Source organism: Chrysochloris asiatica, unplaced genomic scaffold, assembly GCF_000296735.1.
Source record: "Chrysochloris asiatica unplaced genomic scaffold, ChrAsi1.0 scaffold00338, whole genome shotgun sequence".
Lineage (NCBI taxonomy): Eukaryota > Metazoa > Chordata > Mammalia > Afrosoricida > Chrysochloridae > Chrysochloris > Chrysochloris asiatica.
Window position 1 is genome coordinate 724,079 of NW_006408856.1, and position 20,696 is coordinate 744,774.

Genomic DNA, 20,696 nt, shown 5'->3' on the forward strand with positions numbered 1-20,696 from the left:
GATTCTCCTACAAATTCCCCAGCTGTAAACCCTACGATCCTCTGATCCTCCAATCATACCTTTATATTTGTTTCAGAGTTCCAACACCATCCCATGAGCCCTCTTGGCCTGGTATTCCATGTTGTTGTTGACTGAGCTCTTCACTACACCTTTACCCGATCCACCATCTTGAAGGTGCAATAGTCATGCAAGCCATGAGGCTAGGCCAAAGGGATATTATCTGCAATTCTGTGTGTTCTTGTGCATCTGTCCTCACTTCTTATCAGCCAGCTGCTTTGCTCTCTGCTTTAGCCCTCTGTAGCTATGTCCTTGTCCATGGTACCAGGAGTCCCTAGGTCTCACTACATTTCAGAAATAATACTTTTAACATTCTCTTTAAACACTATAATTTAAATGCACCAATTATTCTATGATCTTCCTTAAGGTATCAGGCACAGCTTAGTCCTCATATTTTACAGAGATCTTCTGCAGGAGATTTGGCTCATGCAATAACGCATTTCATTTATTGACTACTGCTTCCATGAGTGTTGAAGTCTTTGACAACATCCATCTTTTTTACATGTGTATGGAGGTTGTTTATTGGTCCATTGGTGATGGTGTTTGTTTTGTTTACATTGAGATGCAACCCACATCAAAGGCTTGGTCTTTGATCTTCATCTGTAAGTGTTTTAAGTCCTCTGTACTTACAGCAAGCAATGTTGTGTCATCTGCATATCGCAAGTTGTTAATGAATTTTCCTCCAATCATGATATCACATTTTTCATCATATACTCCAGCTTCTTAGATGACTTGCACAGCATACATATTGAATAAATATGGTGAAATAATGCAATCCTATCACACTCCTTTCCTAATATTAAGGTATTAGTTTTTCTTTTGTTCAGTTCCAACAGCTGCCTCTTGGTCTATGTACAGGTTTCTCACAATCAAAATTAAGTGTTCTGGAATACTCATATTTTGTAATGCTGTCCATAGCTTGTCATGATCCACACAAACAAAGGCCTTTGCTTAGTCAATAAAGCATAGGCAAACATCTTTCTGGTATTCTCTGCTTTCAAACAAGATCCATATAACGTAAGCAATTATATCACTCATTGCACATCCTCTTCTGAAGCCGTTTTTGTTTTACCTTTAGTAAAACTACTCACATAAGATATCAGTGATATTTTCTAATATTTCCCGCCTAATGTTGGGTCACCTTTCCTTGAAATGGGCAAAAATATGGATCTCTTCCAGTCAGTTGGCCAGATTGGTGTCCTCCAAGTTACTTGGCATAGATGGGTGTATGCCTCCAGTGCCTCCTCACTTTGTTGAAATATTTCAAATTGTATTCCATCTATTTCTGGTGACTTGTTCATTGTTAATGCTTTCAATGCACCATGGACTTCTACTTCAGGATCATTGGTTTTTGATCATATGCTACCTCTTGAAATGGTTGAATATCTACCACTTCTTTTTGGTACCATACTCTGTATATCCTTTACATTGTTCTTTTGATGCTTTCTGCATCATTCAATAATTTAGCTAGAGATTCTTTCAATACCTCAAGTTGAGGTTTTAATTTTTTCTTTGGTTCTCTCAGCTTGTGAAATATTGAGTGTTTTTTTTTTTTTCCTTTTGGTTTTCTAATGTGATGTCTTTGCACATTTCATTATAATATTTGACTTTGTCTTCTCAAGCTGATCTTTCGCAATTTTCTGTTCAGCTCATGCACCTCCTCACTTCTTCCTTTACCTTTAGCATTTCTACACTGGAGAACAAGTTTGAGTGCTTCATCTAACATTCCTTTTGGTCTTTTCCTTCTTTTTTGTTTTCTTCTTTTTTTGTTGTTTTCTTCTTCTTTTGCTTTGTTCCAGTATGTTGCTCTTGATGTCATCCCACAACTCTTCTAGTCTTTGGTTTTTAGTGTGTAATTCATCAAATTAGTTTTTCTGATGAACTATAAATTCAGGTGGGATATATTCAAGATCACATTTTACTTCTTGTTTTTATTTTCTCCATCTTCAATCTGAATTTTCATATGCGCAGTTGATTGTTCCACAGTCTGCTCTTGGCATTGGCTGATGATATGGAGTTTTTCTACTGTATCTTTCCACAGATGTAATCAATTTGATTTCTGTGTATTCCATCTGGTGAGGTCCATGTGAATAGCTGTCTTTTATGTTGTTTGGAAAAGGTATTTGCAATGAAGAAAACATTAGTCTTGCAAATTTCTGTCATGTTAACTTCAGCATCACTTCTATCACCAATGCCATATTTGCCAACCACTGATCCTTCCTGCTTGTTTCCAACCTTCGCATTCCAATTGCCAATATTTATCAATATACCTTGAAAGCATGTTTGATAAATTTCAGACTGAAGAAGTTACTATAATTCTTCAATTTCATCATCACTGGCTTTAGTGGTTGGTGTATAAACTTGAATGATAGTGCTATTAACTAGTCTTCCTTTTAAGGATATAAACATTATACTATCACAGACAGCATAGTACCTCATGACAGATCTTGACATGGTCTTTTTGATGATGAATGTGACATTATTCCTCTCAAATTTTTCATTACCTGCATAGTAGTAAACCATGTGATTGTCAGATTCATAATGGCTACTACCAGTCCATTTAAGATCACTAATGCCTAGGATATCGATGTTTATGCATTCCATTTAATCTTTTACAATTTCCAATTTTCCTGGACTCATATTTTGTACATTTCATATTCCAATTATTAGTGGATGTTTACAGTTTTTTTTTTTTCTTTTCTTCTTCATTTTGACCTGTGCCCATCAGACAACGTAGTTCCCAAGGGCTTTGCTCCATTTGTGGCATCACTGTTAACTACGAGCAGGCAGCTCTTCCTCAGTTTCTTTTTTAGTGCCTGCCAAGCTAAGGGTCTCATCTTTTGGCACTATATCTAACAGTAGTCTGATGCACTTCATCATGTTTCAATATTCAATAATCTTTTGCTGGCATTGTTTCACTGCTATACATAAGATTTTCAGTGACTAAATATGTGGAAGTGTCCTGGTATAGTGCTGTGGATTAAATGTGCTAGTCTTCAAAGTTGATCTGAAATGCAAGGTCCGTCATTCCAGCTTATTCCTTTGAAACTCTATACAGAGTCACTGTTGGTTGAAACTGACTTGATGGCACAAAACTACAACAAAAACAAATATTAGGAAGTAGTTTGTCTCTTTTTCTTCCTAGTCTGTCTTTGTCTGGAAGCTCATCTGAAATCTCTCCACCACGGGTTACCCTTCTGGTATTCATAATACCCATGGCATAGCTTCCAGAATCATAGCAGCACACAAGCCTCCACAGTACAACAAACTGACAGGCAAGTGGTGGAAAGATAAGGATATCTCATCTCATTTCTAAGGATGAACTTTTAGGGAAGCAGACTTCCTCATATTTCTCCCACTGGACAGCTGTTGTTTTCAAAGTATCTGACCTCTAACCTCTGGTTAGTAATCCAACATTTAGCTTTCTGCAACTGCAGGTTTTCCTGTTATCAGCATCTCATTAAATAGATCAAAAATCTAGAAAGTGCACATTTCCTCAAAACATGTTAGTTCTTAGAAAATTTGGAAAGCAAATTTTTATTAAATGCCCAGGAAGACAACAAGGCTTTATTTAATTAGGTCATGGATTAGGCTTTGAAGATTTTTTTTTTTTTTTTTACCCTCACATGAGACAATGTTCTTCTAAGAAAAGTCTCTCTGTTATACATTATTTATTTTTCATTCATTTAAAAACTGATATTATGTAATATTTATATGTGTCAAATATCTATGGGTAAAATATAGAATGATGCAGAAAGCATCAAAAGAAAATGGAATGAATACTCAAAGTCACTGTACCAAAAAGAAATAGTCAATGTTCAATCATTTCAGATCAAGAGCCAATGGTACTCAAGAAAGAAGTCCAAGGTGCACTGAAGGCAATGGCAAAGAACAAGTTACTGGGAATTGATGGAATACAAATGGAAATCTTTCAATAAACTGATGCAGCAAAGAGACACTCACTTACTTATCTATGCAAAAAATTTGGAAGACAGCTAACCTACATTGCCAACTAATTGGAAGAGATCCATATTTGTACCCATTCCATATAGAGGTGACTCAACAGATCATGGAAATAATTGAACAATATTGTCACAATCACATGTAAGTAAAACCTTACAAAGAATAATTTAAAACTGCAAAAGTATATCGACAGGAAGCTGACAGAGATTCAAGTCAGATTCAGATGAGGATGTGGAATGAGGAATATCTTTGCTGACCTCAGAGGCTTCCTGGCTGAAAGCAGAGAATACCAGAAAGATGTTTACCTGTGCTTTACTGACTATGAAAAGGCTTTTTACTGTGTGAATGATGACAAGCTATAGACAACATTGCAGAGAATGAGAATTCTGGAATGATTAATTATGCGTTCTTGTACATAGAAGAAGAGGCAGTAGTTCAAACAGAACTAGAGGACGCTGAATGATTTAAAATGAGGAAGTTTATGCTCCAGGGTTGTGTTATTTCACCATATTTATTTTATCTGCATGCTGACAAACAATCCAAGAATCCGAATAGTATGAAGAAGAGCATAACATCAGGTTTGGAAGAAAACTTATTAACAACTTGTGATTTGTAGATAATACAAACTTGCTTGCTAAAAGTCAAGAGGACTTACTCCTATAGATAAAGACCAGAGACTTCAGCCTTTGGTGTGAGTTGGACCTCAATGTAAAGAAAACAAAAATTGTCACCCCTGGGCCAATAAATAACAGCATAATAAATGCAAAAAAAAATGATTGTAGTTCTCAAATACTTAATTTTGCTTGGATCCACCATCAGCACTCATGGAAGCAGCAGTCAAGAAATCAAAATACATACTGCTTTGGGCAAATGTGCTGCACGACATCTCTTTAAAGTGTTCAAGAGTAAAGATGTCAGCTTGATGAAAAAAGTGTATTTGAACCAAGCCGTGGTATTTTCAGTAGCTTCAACTGAATTTGAAAGTTGGGCAATTAATAAGGAAGACCATAGAAGAATTGATGTATTTGAATTATGGTGTTAGAGAAGAATATTAAAAGTATCATGGAGTGCTAGAAGAACCAAAATATCTGTGTTGAAAGAAGTACAGTCATGATGCTCCTTAGAAGCCAGGATGGCCAAACTTTGTCTCTTATACTTTGAACAGATTATCAGGAGGCACCAGTACCTGGAAAAGGACATCATGCTTGGAAAATGGAGGGTCAACAAGAAAGGGAATACCCCAACAAGCTGGGTCGGCACAGTTGCAAAAGCAATGTGTTCAAGTGTACCAAAAATTGTGAGTTTGGTGCAGGACCTGGCAATGTTCCATTCTATTGTTTGTAAGTTCATTATGAGTTGGAACTGACTCAAAGGCACCTAGAAGCAACAAGAACAACATATGTCAGATGCAGGTGAATTAAAGCAGACTATGGCTTTCTTTGGGAGTCTCTTCTTTTTGGGAGATGTGAGGATGAAACTTTTTAACAGGTATCTCATGAAATTTAGCTTAGTGAATCTGTTATCTCTGAAGCCATTACAGTATTTATTGCACAGTATATAGGAAGGAAGTACAAGGGGTGGACGGGAACTGGTCTAGGTATGTCTATCAATTCTGATCATGGAAATAGTAGTTTAACAATTTATGTGACAAAGTGACAATATCTATGGGTACTGTGAGCCTTTAATTTATTTTTTGTTTAGTTGAGTTGTGCTGAATTCATTAATAAAGTTTAAAGCAATTAAGAGAAAAAATGCATACACAATATTTTTTTATTGTTAAACTAGAAAGAAGTATTTTAGTTCTTGTATTCTATTTTTTGTATTAAGGAACTCTGGTAGAGTAGTAATTACGAATTGGGCTGCAAACTGCAAGGTCAGCTTTTCGAATCTACCAGCTGTTCTGCAGGAGAAAGATGAGGCTTTCTGCTCCTGTAAAGATTTACAGCCTCAGAAACCCTGTCTTGGGTCACTATGAGTCGGAACTGACTCAATGACACACACTAACAACAACAACAACATGGTCTGTATATACTTCTATCCTTGGGGAAGACTCAGATTCATGAATTGGTCTTTATTCTGACCCATTCAGTAAAACTTAAATCTTGTTGTAGTGCAATTTTCATTTCATATATGCAGGAACTAAAGAACAATTAAATCAAGTGGTTTACAGTTATTGCTGGAACTATGAGTAGAAATCAGGTCATCTACTCCTGATTTATAGTTTGGGATTATAGAGAGAATATGTAGCATAAATATCCATAATAGATTATAAAAATATAAAACACACTAATTGGTTGTGCATGAATACCGGATTATGGAATAGAACCATAGGCAAGGATATAGCTGTACATGGCATGGTATAGAGATAGGTTTTTATTGTTTCTCTTCATAGTCTAATTTTGGAGCTGAATTGGGAAATTTTCCCTTAGCAAAGCTTACTTTATTTATTATTTTTGTGGAGGGGAAAAGCTAATATCCAGGATGGCAAAATTGTTTTTCCTATTTGTATCCCCTGTGACACTCAATACTTACCAGTTAAATACATGACTCACAGACATAACACTGAATCACAAGTTCATTCTATTTTGTTTTCTATAGTGACAAGCAGTAGAGTAAAAATCATGATCAATAGTGACTGCTTAGGGGTTCTGAACAGTGGTTCCCTCCTTGTCCCCTACAGTCTTTCCTCTACACAGCAGCTATTCACTTCATCTAGTAAGCGTGTTGCTTACATATTTGTTTTGACAAACAGACACAAGTTCAGGAAAGTAACAGGCATATTTTCCCTCATGCACAAACACACACACACACACAAACACACTTCTGCTATTTTGCACCTGCATGAATCTTCAAAAGGGAAAAACAGATAGCACACAGGAATTTAAAAAGTAAAACAAACTTCACATATGGGTTCTATGGAGATTATTGTTGTTGTTAAGGGTTAAGTCAGTTCCAACGCATGGTGACCCTGTATAGTATTTTGGAAGCTGCAAATTTTTACTGAAGCAGAAAGCCTCATCTTCTTCTCACAGAGTGGCTGGTGGGCTAGAAATGTTGTCCTTGTTGTTTGCAATCTATTGCTTATCCTTTAGAGAAACTAAACTCCCATTATATACATTAGAGGGAGTAGTAAGGGAAAAAAAAAATACAAAAAAGTATTATTTCTGACATGAAGCATAATAGTAAACACAGATGATAAAAAATGTTTCAAAATAAAGTTAATAATCATATTTAGTTGTGGAGGATTTATTTTTATCTCAATATACTAATAACTCAGAACAAAAGGCAAATACATTGGAGCAAAATTAAGTTAATGCTAAGCAATTTAACCTATGACTCAATATTCTAAAATGTAATATAATATTACTTTTTCTTTACAAATTTTATCATTGCTTTAAAGTTACTATTTATCTTTTTGTAATCTTTTATATTACTTTCAGGAAATTTGTGACCATTCATCTTGATCTAACTTTTTATAATACCTTTTTTTTTTTTTAAATGTTTTACTGTGAATTATGTGATAGTTTACATGGGAGAACATTAGCTTTACATCCTATTGTATATTGTTTCATTGCCATGGTTACAATCCCCTCCATGCATCATCAGCCAACCAAAGGGTATTCTTTGCAAGCCTGCCCCCCGGTCATCAGCACACAGCCCATGTCCTTCTCTGCATCTAGAGTCCCAGCTGCTCCGTCTCTCCATGTCATTGTCTCTACCTCCATCTCTGGCATCACTGCTTCTCTGGGTAAGGTCTCACACTATGCTCTTCTTATAATATATTTTAATAGTCATTATTTTAATACTTTTGAGTCCTGGTGTGGTGCTGTGGGTTAATCAGCCCAACTGCAAAGTCAATTTGAATGGAAAAGTAGGCAGTTCAAGCTCACCAACTGCTCCTGGGAAAACAGGGTCTCTATGGATCAGAACCAACTCTATGGCACTTAACATCAACAACAATATTAACACTTTATATATATTATCTTTTAATAAACTTGAGGTGAATAAACAAGCATTTAGTGTTTTTTTTCTCCCTAAAATAATATTCTTAACAAACAACAACAACAAAATAATATTCTATTACCCTATTCAGAAGCATCAATTATTGATGCAATTAAAAGAGGCAGTTGTTACCTGACTAAATAGATAAAACTGTTGTTGTTGTTTGCCGTGGAGTCGGTTCCAACTCACAGCGACCCTGTAAATCTTTACGGGAGCAGAACACCTCATCTTTCTCCCGCGGAACAGCTGGTAGTTTCAAACTGCTGACCTTGCGGCTCGTAGCCCGATTCATAACCACTCCGCTACCAGAGCTCTGTTAAGTAAGGTTCCTAAATCAGGTGGTCTAGTTTAATCAGCTTAAAGACCTCATCTAAAACATTATACCAATCTTATCATTACCTAGCTTTGCATTCTGCATTATCTTGATACAGAAATAAAAGCAGTATCTTGGGTGGTGAAATTCATTAAAAGCAGACAACTTTCTATGCAAAAGGTTGTAGTTTAAAAAATGGTTTTCAAAACCAGATCGCTGCTATGCTAAATTATAAGAGTAAATAGCCAAGGCTGAACATTCAATTTAGATGGGAAAAATGAATAAATGAGGATTGAGAATTTTTCTTAAATTTTTGAATTGATGAATACAAGTGGAAAATTAAAGGAATGAAGAAATTTAAATGAAAAGATATAATAAAGTCTTAAAATCAGTGGCATTACGGTGTGTTATAATAAATAGCACAAAATGCCTAAGTTAGTAAACAAACACTAAGAGCTAGACTTTTCTTTGGGCTTTCCCTCTTTTTCTCATCTACTGCTACCATCCTGACCTTAAAGTGCTGCTCAGTTTCTGAGCCAATATTGAGCTGAGCAGTGACTCAGTGATGGAATCAATCAAATAACATTTAAGGCAACCTTGCTGATGTGGATCTGAAAACAGCTGTTGAGTTATTTCTTGGACATTTCCTGACCATTTATGGACAGTTTTTCTTGTACAATTTGTCTTCTTTGGTTAATGGAGCATACTAATTCTCTAGCGGATATGAGGTCCTGAGCACTTACTGTTTCAGTCATTTATTAAGCAAATATTAATGATAAACTAGCATCAAAGGGCTCAAGCATGGCAACAATTGTGAGGTTGGCCCAGGACTGTGCAGTATTTTGTTCTGTTGTGCATAGGGTCACTATGAGTTGGTACCAACTCAATGGCACCTTACAACAAAAACAACCATACAGTAGGCTCTATGTTAATGAATAATACATCCATCTGGTCCCTGAGAACATTAAAAGGGAAGAATCAAGGAAACTGATATTTATTTTGCAATGTGATAACTACATTATGGCTAGTATAAAAAAGTTTTGAAGCCAAAATGAAAGACTCTAAAACAATCAAACACATAAGAGGATCTCTATTTCAAAGGTATATAAGCTGAGACCAAGAGTAAAGGTATTTTTCAGGAATAAAAGGAGAAATAAATTTAGAGGACATTCATGGCACAATTAAAGTGTATACAATAATAGACCCACTCTGAGAGGCAGACTTTTTTTTTTTTTTAATTTGCATCTAAGTGAAATACATAATCTTTGGATTTCGCAAAAGTTTAGCAGTATTGACTTAACTGAAAGGTTGATGGTTTAAGTCCTTCCAGAGGTACCTCAAATGAAAGTTTTGGTGATCGACTTCTGAAAACTCAGCCATTGAAAATATTATTTTCTATTCTAACACATAAGGAATCACCATGAATCAGCATCACCTTGATGGTAACTGATTTATGAAATGCAAAAGGAAGACAGGGAAGACAAGAGACTAGCAGGGGGAAGACAATGGGATTTGCAGATCTCTTTGCCACCATCTCTTCATCATCATCTTTGCCACCTTTATTAGAGCAAGCGTTAACTAACTTCCTGTCTCTGGTTGTTTTATTATTAAGCAAGCCTCCAGATTGATTTCGGCTTAACTAAAAAATACGAGACTGGGGCCTTAGAACTAGTGACAATCAAATCTGTCCTGCTAACTATGAATGACAGGCGCCAATGTGTCCATTACCCAGCCTTTTTACATCATAAGGCAAAGAATACATGCCCTATCAATTTGCCAGACTTGGAAAAAATGCCTTCTTTGAGATTCCTTTTCCTGATTGAGGATGCTCAGAAAACTAGTTATTATGCTGAATCATCCTCATGAACACCAATCAGAAGTCGGTTACTGCCTGTGTTGTTGTTGTTCTAATATGTTATCAAGTAGGTTCCGACTCAATGAGACCCTGTGTAGAGTTTCCGAGGAATGGCTAGTGAGGTTTGAACTGCTGACCTTGTGGTTCAGTGCATATCTTGCAGCATCAAACCAGAACTTCAGTTACTGCCCTTTTGTTGTTGCTGTTATGTGCTATGGTGTCAATTGCAAGTCATAATGACACTATACAGGGTTTCAAGGAACAACTGGTGGGTGTGAACTGCAAAACTTGTAGTTCAAAGTACAGTGTTAATCTTACAGTACCACATCAGGATTCCTATCACTGCCCTAGGACACCTTAATAAAAGTCTCCTGGTTAAGGAATCATCTTGCCAACTAGAGTTCCAATGATTCCTTTTGTTGTTGGCTAACCAAATAAAAGTTTATTCTTCCACTTTCTACCATTTTGTGTCTCTGTAACCACAAAACAAACTTGTTAACAAAATGATAAGGAAGCCCTTTAGATGATACTGTGAAAAAAACACAACAAAATTGTCTGAGAATACTCCATTCTCAGAATTTGCAAGGATCTCACAACCATAGAGAAAATAGTGTTTTTCTTGTAGGGAAGGTTAAGCAGTAACTTGGGAGGGAAATATGTGGAAGGATGCAGACAGCACTGTTGTCAGATTGAAGCTAGAAGACAAAAGGTTAGAAGTGGTTTCATAGTAAATTGTTCTTTCTGTGGTCAGTCAATTCTTGAAATAAGCTGTCAAGGGGGAATACCCTGTACTTTAGCGCTTGCTTCACCTTGGGAGCAAACAAATGTTCAGTTATCTGTGGAAAGATAGAAGCTTAACTAAAATTTGGTCAAGTCTAGTCATTGGAATAGTAATGGGCAATCTAAGACAGTTGGTGAAGATTCAATCTGCCTACAAACTATTTGTCACCAAGTTCTCCTAGAGGACCTAGTCATATTCTCTCACATTAAGTGTGAGCTCTTCAACTCTAAATGAAATGATTTCTCTTTTCCATAGGGCCACCACCCACATGGATTTTATCATCGTTCTGGCTAGCTCTACAAAAATTGGTCTGACAAGCATACAATGCTCTTCTTATCATGTGGGCTGGAAACTGTAATATCTCCCCAAACAGCCCCTCTTGTTCATATCACTTAGCTTGATCTTATCTCCCTTAAGGTCTCAGCTAACCTTTCCTTCTAAATTTACAGCCTGACATAAATCAAGCCAGTGATTTCCCTGCTTAAACTATTTTCTTATGCTGCTCTGTGGCCCTCTATCATCATATGATTCTATAGTGAGCCATTTAGGAAACACTTGTGAGACTCTTTAGGAGTTACCAGGATGGAAGAGAAATTTCCTAAAATATGAGGAGATATTTCATATTTGAGGATGCTTCAAAAAGTTTGTGGACAAACTTCATTATCTTTTCACTCTATTGTGCTACATATTGTCAGGAGGGACCAGTTTCTAGAGAAGTATATCATGTTTGGTAAGGTGGAGGGTCAGAGAAAAAGAGGAAGACCCCCAACAAGATGGATTGGCAAAGTGGCAGCATCAGTGGGGTCAAGTGTGGCAACAGTAGTGAGGTTGGCCCAGGATCGGGCAGTGTTTTGTTCTGCTGTGCATAAGGTTGCTATGAGTCGGTACTGACTCGATGGCACCTAATAACAACAACAAATGTATCTGACATATTGATCAGGTTAATAGATGAAAAGAAGATCCAGAAAACTGTATGCTGGTCCAGAATTATGTTTGTTGACATAATCTACTAATGTCAACCTACCATCATTGAGTTGAATTAGAGTAAGACTCACAGCCACCTTATAAACTAAGTTATAGGTGTTCTATAGGGATTTTGAAGATATAAATCTTTATGGAAGCAGACTCCTTCATCTTTCTCTTGCAGAATTGCTGGTGTGTTCAAACCACCCACATTTTCAGGTAGCAGCCCAACACTTAACTCACTGCATTACCACGACCCTTTACTACCATCAAAACATATTTAAATCTAAATATTCAGACAAGTCATGTATTCTGAAAGCATGTTTTCTCTAAATTTCAGCTTATAGCTACAACCAAGATATTCAAATGTTTATTAAGTATTCAACAAAACTTGCAATATGCCATTTTTTAATGAAATCATTTTTTAAATAAATAATACCTTGCAGAAATTAAGATACTTTTTAGGAGTCCCATTTATTTTGCATAATTCTAATAATATTCATTCTGAGCAAAAGAAGCAAAATGACAGAAATATAGGCCATATTTATAAAAATCCAATTTTATTACTGAATATTATGACTAAACTAGGTTAACAAAATATTGCCTAACAGAGGGAAACTGCTTTAATGATGAAGCAAGAAAGAATTGTAATTATCTCTGAAGAAAACTTTTACATTATTAATTTGTTTAACAAACCAGTTCTTCCTACAAGGGGAAAAATATCTTGGTCTTTTACACTCTTTATCCTTAAAAGTCGAAGTTTCTGATATTTAGTCAACTCAGCTACATCTGACATAAACTAGAGAGATGCAAACTAAATGTTAATTTGTTGTAATTATGATTAAGAAATGTTGATACCTTTCTTGCAGTTAGATTTGAAACCAGCTTAGGGGTTTATCAAATGTCTTTGCTTGAGGTGGTTGGCATAATTTTTAGTCCAAAAACGAAAGTCAATTGAAGACAGATACCTGGATGAAGTCATCACCTCTGAGATCAGAGGCAAAGAAGAGGCCAAAACTGAAGGGCAAGTCACGGAAAGGAATGGAACAACAGTAAAAGAGTAGAGAAAATAGATGAAGAGAAAAACAGGAAATAGTTATTGCTACTTTTCTCTCAGCTCCTGTAAAGATTTACAGCCTCAGAAACCTTGTACAGGGTCACTATGAGTTGGAACCGACTCCACAGCACATAACCACCACACCACCACTTTTCTCTCATTGTTAATAATAAAATGGTAGGAACTTCCTAGAAAAAATGATTAGAGATGATGATGTTAGCCCTTAAAATTATAACATAATAAGAGAGTCTCTTCTTACATTATCCTAACAGAACTCTGCCCAATATAAAAATAATGAAAGACACATACATAATCAATGTATTTTGGTAGTCAAATTTGTAAAAGTAAAAATGAACAGAAGGAATTGATTACAATGATTATTTGATTTCTTTGATATAATGTATAGCTCTCATATAACACATTCACTCCTAAAAAAACAATGGACATGAATGAATATATGACGTACACAGTATGCATAGGGAACTAATGCATATGGGGTTTTTTGTGGTTTGTAAAATTGTATAATGCATCAATTATTTGGTTTAAAGAAAATATCCAAAAATAATATATCTAAAGCATATTACCAATATAAACATTACTAATGATATATTTTACATTCTGTAATGTCACTCAAATCCACTGTGTTTATTATATTTGTTGCTTATCTTGATTTATGTAACTTTAACTCTTTCACTCTAAAGAAGAAATTGGTGTGATACAATGGTTGTGCTAATATATAAGGATGGTTAAAATCTACCAGTTGCTCCAGGGGTGAATAATATGGTAATTCTCTTCTTTAAAGACTATAGCATTCGGAAACCCTATGTCAGTGTCAGAGAGTGTCAGAGAGTGTCTGGAGTGGAAACCATACCAGGTGACATGGTAACAGGGATTGGCACTAAAATGACTGAAAAAAAAAAAAAAAGTGCAATGTTTTAGCAGAAATTTATTATTTTTATGAATATGAATATCAGTGAGTGGGGTGAGTCCATACAATAACCACAGATCTCAGAACCACAAGGTCAGCAGTTCTCATCCACCAGCCACTCCCTGTGCAAAAGTTGAAGATTCCTACTCCCACAAAGATTAACAGTCTCTGATTAATGGTACTTAACAACATCAATATAAATATATCCTTGGATTATTGTTGTTGTTATTAGCTATCCAGTTGATTCTGATTTATAGTAACCCTGTACTGGGATTCCAAGGAGCAGTTAGTGAGTTTTAACTGTCCACCTAGTGATTAGCAGTCCAGTGCTTATGGTACAGCACCACACAGGACTGGAACATTTCTTTACTACCCCTATAGTTTTCAAAAGCCAAGCTTACTTCCATCAATATACCTAAAAGACTAGGCTATACCTCTATGCTAATTTATTTTTTGAGCCTTCTTTTGTGCTTTGTGGAGTCCTGGTGTGGTGCTGTGAGATAATGCGCTTGACTGTAACGTTGCTTTGAACTGCAAGGTCGGTGGTTCAAGTTCACCAGCCACTCCTAAAGAAACTCTATGCAAAGTGGCTATGAGTTGATACTGCTTTGATGACACTTAAAAATAACAGCATGTGCTTTCTAAGGAGCTCTAGTAGCATAGTAGATTACGAATTGGCTGCTAACCGAAGGTGCAGTGAGAATCTGCCAGCTGCTTCATGGGAGAAGGATGAGGTTTCTGTTTCTGTAAAGATTTACAGTCTTGTAAACACTATATAAGGTAACTATGAGTCTGAACTAACTCCATAGCACACAACCACCATCACCACCAGGGTGCTTTGTGATGCTTTAAGACAAGCACTGGACTGCTAATGACAAGATCAGTGGCTCAAACTCAACAAGTGCTCCTTGGAAACACTGTAGTGGGTTGCTATGAGTCAGAATTGACTTGACAGCACTTAACATCAATAAATGTGTTTTTAAGTCTTTCATATGAATTATGGTGTTGATGAAGAACTTATATATAATCAACAGTTTTACACTAAATAAATCATTATACTTAATTTAATTTAATTTCAATGATTACAATCCCCTCAAAGTTAACTTCAATGTAACATCCCTGTGTTTCGTGTTTCCATTTCACCTTCTTTGCTAACTCTTTTTATTTTATCCAGTTAAGTGCTGCCCTTTTGATCTTGAATGGTGTGCATTCCTCAAAAGTATTGTTTTCCCTCCTATATGCCTATCTATTAATTGACTGGAAACAGAACCATGAGACTGAGTTCAGTTCCATATCTGGTTATTTTCTGACCAGAAGATCTAGTCTTTTTAATGTTTTTGAATTTTATTCCACATTTTCTCCCATTCTATTCAGGACCCTTACAATGTAATCCTTTTCAAAACAGTTAGTTGTGGTGTCTGGGCACCATCTAGTTCTGGTCTCAGGGTCATGGAGACGGATGTCTACATGTTCCAGTAGTATACTGGACTAATTTATTCCATGCAACTTCACTTTTCATCACTCTTCTTTCCTCTGCACAGGGAGAGACCAAGTGTTATACAATACATGGCTACTCACTAGCTTTTAAGCTCCCATCTGCTACTCACAAAAGTAGGATGTAGAACATTAGTTTTCATGGGCTATGTTATTCATAGTAAGTAATATTCAAAGGATCATGGACATCCCAAAGAACAAATGAATCTGTCATGGAAGAAGTACAACCAGAATGCTCCTTAGAAGCAAAAATAACAAGACTTTGAATGTGTTATCAGAAGAGATCAATCTCTGGAAAAGGACATCATGCTTGGTAAAGTAGAGGATCAGAGAAAAATACCAAGAGCCCTAAAAAGATCAATTGACATAGTAATGACAGCAGTTGTGAGGATAGTGTAGAACCAAGCACTATTTCATTCTGTTGTGCATAGGGTCACTATGAGTCAGTACCCACTCAATGGCATCTAACAACCCTAGCCGGTTCTGACTCATAATGATCTTGCCTAGGGTTTCTGAAAAGCAGTTAGTGAGCTTAAACTCCTGATTCTTCTCCAGTGACTGGTCCCTCCTGACAATATGTCTGAAGTATAAGAGATGAAGTTTGGCCATTCTGGCCTCCAAGGAGAACTATGGCTGCATTTCTTCAACACAGATCTATTGGTTCTTTAGCAATCCATGACACTTTCAATATTCTCCTCCAGCATCATAACTCAAAAGCATCAATTCTTCTATGGCCTTCCTTATTCACTGTCCAGCTTTTGCAGGCATATGAGGTTATTGACAATACCATGGCTTGGGTCAGGCACATCTTAGTCCTCAAGCTGACATCTTTGCTCTTCAACACTTTAAAAAGGTTTTGTGCAGCAGATTTGCCTAATGCAATATGTCATTTGATTTCTTAGCTGCTGCTTCCATGCATGTTGATAGTTGATCCAAGAGAATGAAGTCCTTGACAACTTCAATCTTTTCTCCATTGATAAGCATGTTACTTATTGGTCCATTGGTGAAGATTTTTGTTTTCTTTACATTGAGATGTAATCCATACCTAAGACTGTGCTCTTTAATCTTCATCAGTAAATACTTTAAGTCCTCTTCACTTTCAGCAAGCAAGGTTGTATCCTGATGCCATGTTTTTCTTCATATAACCCAGCTTCTTTGATTATTTGCTCAACATATAGGCTGAGTAAGTACAGTGAAAGAATACAACCCTTTCACACACCTTTATTAATTTTAAACCATTCAGTGTTCCCATGTTCTGTTCAAACAACTACCTCTTGGCCCATATACAGATTCCTCATGAGCACAATTAAGTGTTCCGAAATACTCACACTTCACAATGATACCCATAGCTTGTCAGGATCCACACAATCAAAAGCTTTTGCATAGTCAATAAAGCAAAGGTAAACATCTTTCTGATATTCTCTGCTTTCAGCCAAGATCCATTGGACATCGGCAATGAAATCCCTTATTCCACGGCCTCTTCTGAATCTGGCTTGAACCTAGGCTGCTGCTTTTGTCACTGGTGGTAATTTTATATTTGTTGATTTTGTCAAATGTTCTAGTGTTTTACTATAATATTGGTGTGATTAATATTTATCCACTTATATCAATAATATTTTTTAGACTGAATTAGTAACTAAGGGACCTGTTTTGGTGCTGTGGGATAAGCACTTGACCTCAGGATCTGCTTCAACCACAAGGGTCAGAACAAACTTGAGGGCATTTAAAAACAACAACAACAACAACAGTGTGGGGTCCTCGTGTGGTGCTGTAGAATAAACACTGAACTGTAAACCCCCAGGCACTTAGCAATAGCAGTGTGATGCTGTAAGATAAACACTGGGCTTCTAACTTCAAGGTCAACAGTTCAAATTCACCAGATTCTTCTGGGAAACCCTATGCAAGGTTGCTATGAGTTGGTGGTAATTAACAGTAATAATAATATTAGTACCTTTTTAGAGAATGAACTAATAAGGGAAAAGAAGTAGAAAAAAATAAGACTTCCACTCAATTACTAATAATGTTGTAACTAATAATGCTTTGAAGTCCTTGTGTGGTGGTTTAGAATAAGCACTGCACTGCTAGCCACGAGGTCAGCAGTTGAAACTTACCAGCCGCCTCTTAGACACCCTATACAAAGTCATACTGAATCAGAACTGACTTGATGGCAAAATAATTTTGCTGGTCTTGCTGTGGCACTATGGGTTAATTCATTGGACTGCAAAGTCGGTGTGAACCACAAGGCCAGTGATTCAAACTCATTGGAAATCCTATACAAGGTTGCTATAGGTCAAAACTAACTCAACAGCAATAACAATTCATACAATCTAAGAAATATGACATTAATTTATTTTAACCCTATGTGTCATATATTATTCTGTGATATGAATTATAATACACATTTCTAAAAATTCAGTTTGGTCTGGTATAGGACACCATGAGTTAGCACACTGGGTGACACCAACCCTAGTGAAGCCACTGGTCTATTGGGCAGCTCTACATTTTTCTGTAGAATCACTATGAGTAAAAATCCATTTGATTACAATGGGTAACAACTTTTGTGTTCATGAAATCTTATATAGCTGGTAGTTATCTTATTGGAGGGCACAGTTATGGCATCTCAGCTTGGTGGCCACAAAGAAAAATATGAAAATATTATACCACAGCTATGAATCACATTAGGGAGGGCTAAGGGTTCAGTGCTAGAATTCTTGCCTTCCATATGGGAGAACCTGGTTCAATTCCCATCCAATGGGCCAATAAACCTCATGTGTATTAATCACCACATTTACAAATCAGCCAGTAAGTATCCTATAGATAACAACAGCCCAATCTACATCCAATCATAGGGATAACTCAGGACCAGGCAGAGTTTCTTTTAATTGTGCATAGGATCCCCAATAATCTGGGGTCCCTTTTGAGGGCAGCAATGGTATGGCTAAGGAGCTCTGGTAGCATAGTTGTTACGAATTAGGCTGCTAACCTCAAGGTCAGCAGTTCAAAACTACCAGCTCTTCCACAGGAGAAAGATGAGGCTTTCTGCTCCCGTAAATATTTAGAGGCTCAGAAACCCTGTACAGAGTCACTATGAGTCAGAACCGACTCCACAGCACATAACAACAACAACAATGGTGTAGCTGCATAGGATAAGCACAGAACTACAAGGTAGATTTGAACTGCAAGATAACAGTTCAAACCCACTAGCCTCTCCTTGGAAAACCTATATGAGTTGGAAATGATTCAATGTCACTTAACAATAACAACATCAGTAGAAAATATATTATTTCATTGGTCATTCCTGGGATGCTATTTATATAACTGTTAAGAAACAAAATCAAGGTAGGACAGAAATTTGCCAAGATGATTGTTGCTATTGCAATTAAGTGCCTTTGAGTTTGTTCCGATTCACAGTGACCCTAGGTAGAGTTTCATTGGAGCAGCTGGTCAGTGTGAACCCCTGACCTTGTGGTTACAGTCCAGGGTTTATCCTACAGTGCCATACCAGGGTTCCTGCTAAGCAGGTACTAATTAGCAAACAAATTATTTGGCCCAAAGTTATCTGGCTTACTCTACCATGTCTAAGAATTGTTTTATTGTTGTTAATTGCTTGTTTTATTTTGTTGTTTGTTTTTTAATTACAAAATAAAGCTATTTCAAACTCTAATTTTGCTCCTCATTAATTTTTTCTTGTATATTTCTTAATCTCTTCTGCAGTTTAATTTTCTGCAAAAAAAATTTCTTTTAAAAATTTAACATTATTTGTGCAATTGGAAAAAAACTTTTTTTAAAGATATTCATGTTACATTTTTTGAGACGATTGAAATTGTTTATTCAAATGACATGAAACAACACCACAAAATATGAGCCAATTAATGTGGTACTGTAGTATAAGCACTGTACTGTTAACCACTAGGTCAACAGTTCAAGCTAACCAGTCACTCTTTGGAAACCTTACACAGGGTGACTATGAGTAAGAACCAACCTGAAGGTGCTTAACAAAAACAACAATTTAGTTATACTTTAAGAATTTTGGATGAAGAGATACTGTGATTTAGGATATCATAGAACCTATGTCTTCCAGAGAAATTCTAAACCTGTTTTTATGGTAGATATTTCAAAATAAGTCATTACTAAGTGATTGCAAACCAGACAAATTGGTCAATGGGGTCATTAACTATATGCCACTGTTACTGTTATGTCTTTCAATTTTTTTAACAATGTTTAAATTAAATTTTCTCTCCAATAGGATGTCCCCCTTTAGTTCAGATTCAAAGTAGAAAGTTGTTCTGGCAAATGATGTCTATAATATTACTCCTATGATCGCTGTAAGATAACAAGATTTTGCCAGAAATAATTCTACTCCCAACACGTATAAAAGCATAACACAGTCCTTAAATTTTGGTTGTTGGTGTGTTTTCCTCTCGAAATATACTAACCTTAAATACTGTAGGAAATGGAGCTGTTAAGTGTTAGTGTGGAAGAGGACAAAAAGGAGGAGGGGAGGAAAAGGAGAAAGGTAAAGGCAGGCAATTGAGGGAAAGCAGAGAAGACGAAAATTATTGCTAGGCATTAGACCAGAATTACTTAATCTGAATCTCTTGAGAAGGAGTTCTGCAATTTGCATCTTAAATAAGATTCTCAATTGATTTTTATGTGCTTTAATGTTTGAGAACGTCTGATTAAAGGGAGAGTATTCAGGGACAACATTGAACTCAGCTGGGGTTTTTTTTGCAGGTCCAGTGAGGGGTTTAATTTAAGTAGGCAGCTGTAATTTGCAGAACACATTAGAAGTTAACAAAGACTGATAATTGATTCTATATTTCCAGGACTTAAATACTTGCATAATCAAAGACTTGAGAATAGAACGGAGACACCATGGAATAAAGGAACATGGAACTTCCCAAAATAATCACCAAAACTTTTAGATAAATATAACATTCTTTTGTCTTTTTACTATTTATTTTACTTCCATGATCACCCATCATATAAAATGACTAGAAACAAGAAATGCAATACTAATACATAGCATTATCCTTTATGTATTCCTGGTGTGTTGCTGTGGGATAATGCACCGGACAGCAATGTCAGTTTGAACTGCAAGATAAGCAGTTCAAATTTACCAGCCACTCTTCGGAAACCCTATATACAGGGTCACTATGAGTCAGAAGTGACCCCATGGACTTAACAACATCAACAATATTACCCTTAAATATTATGTTGTTCTTCTTCTTCTTGCTGTTGTTAGGTGCCATTGAGTCAGGTCTGACTCATGGTGACCCTTTA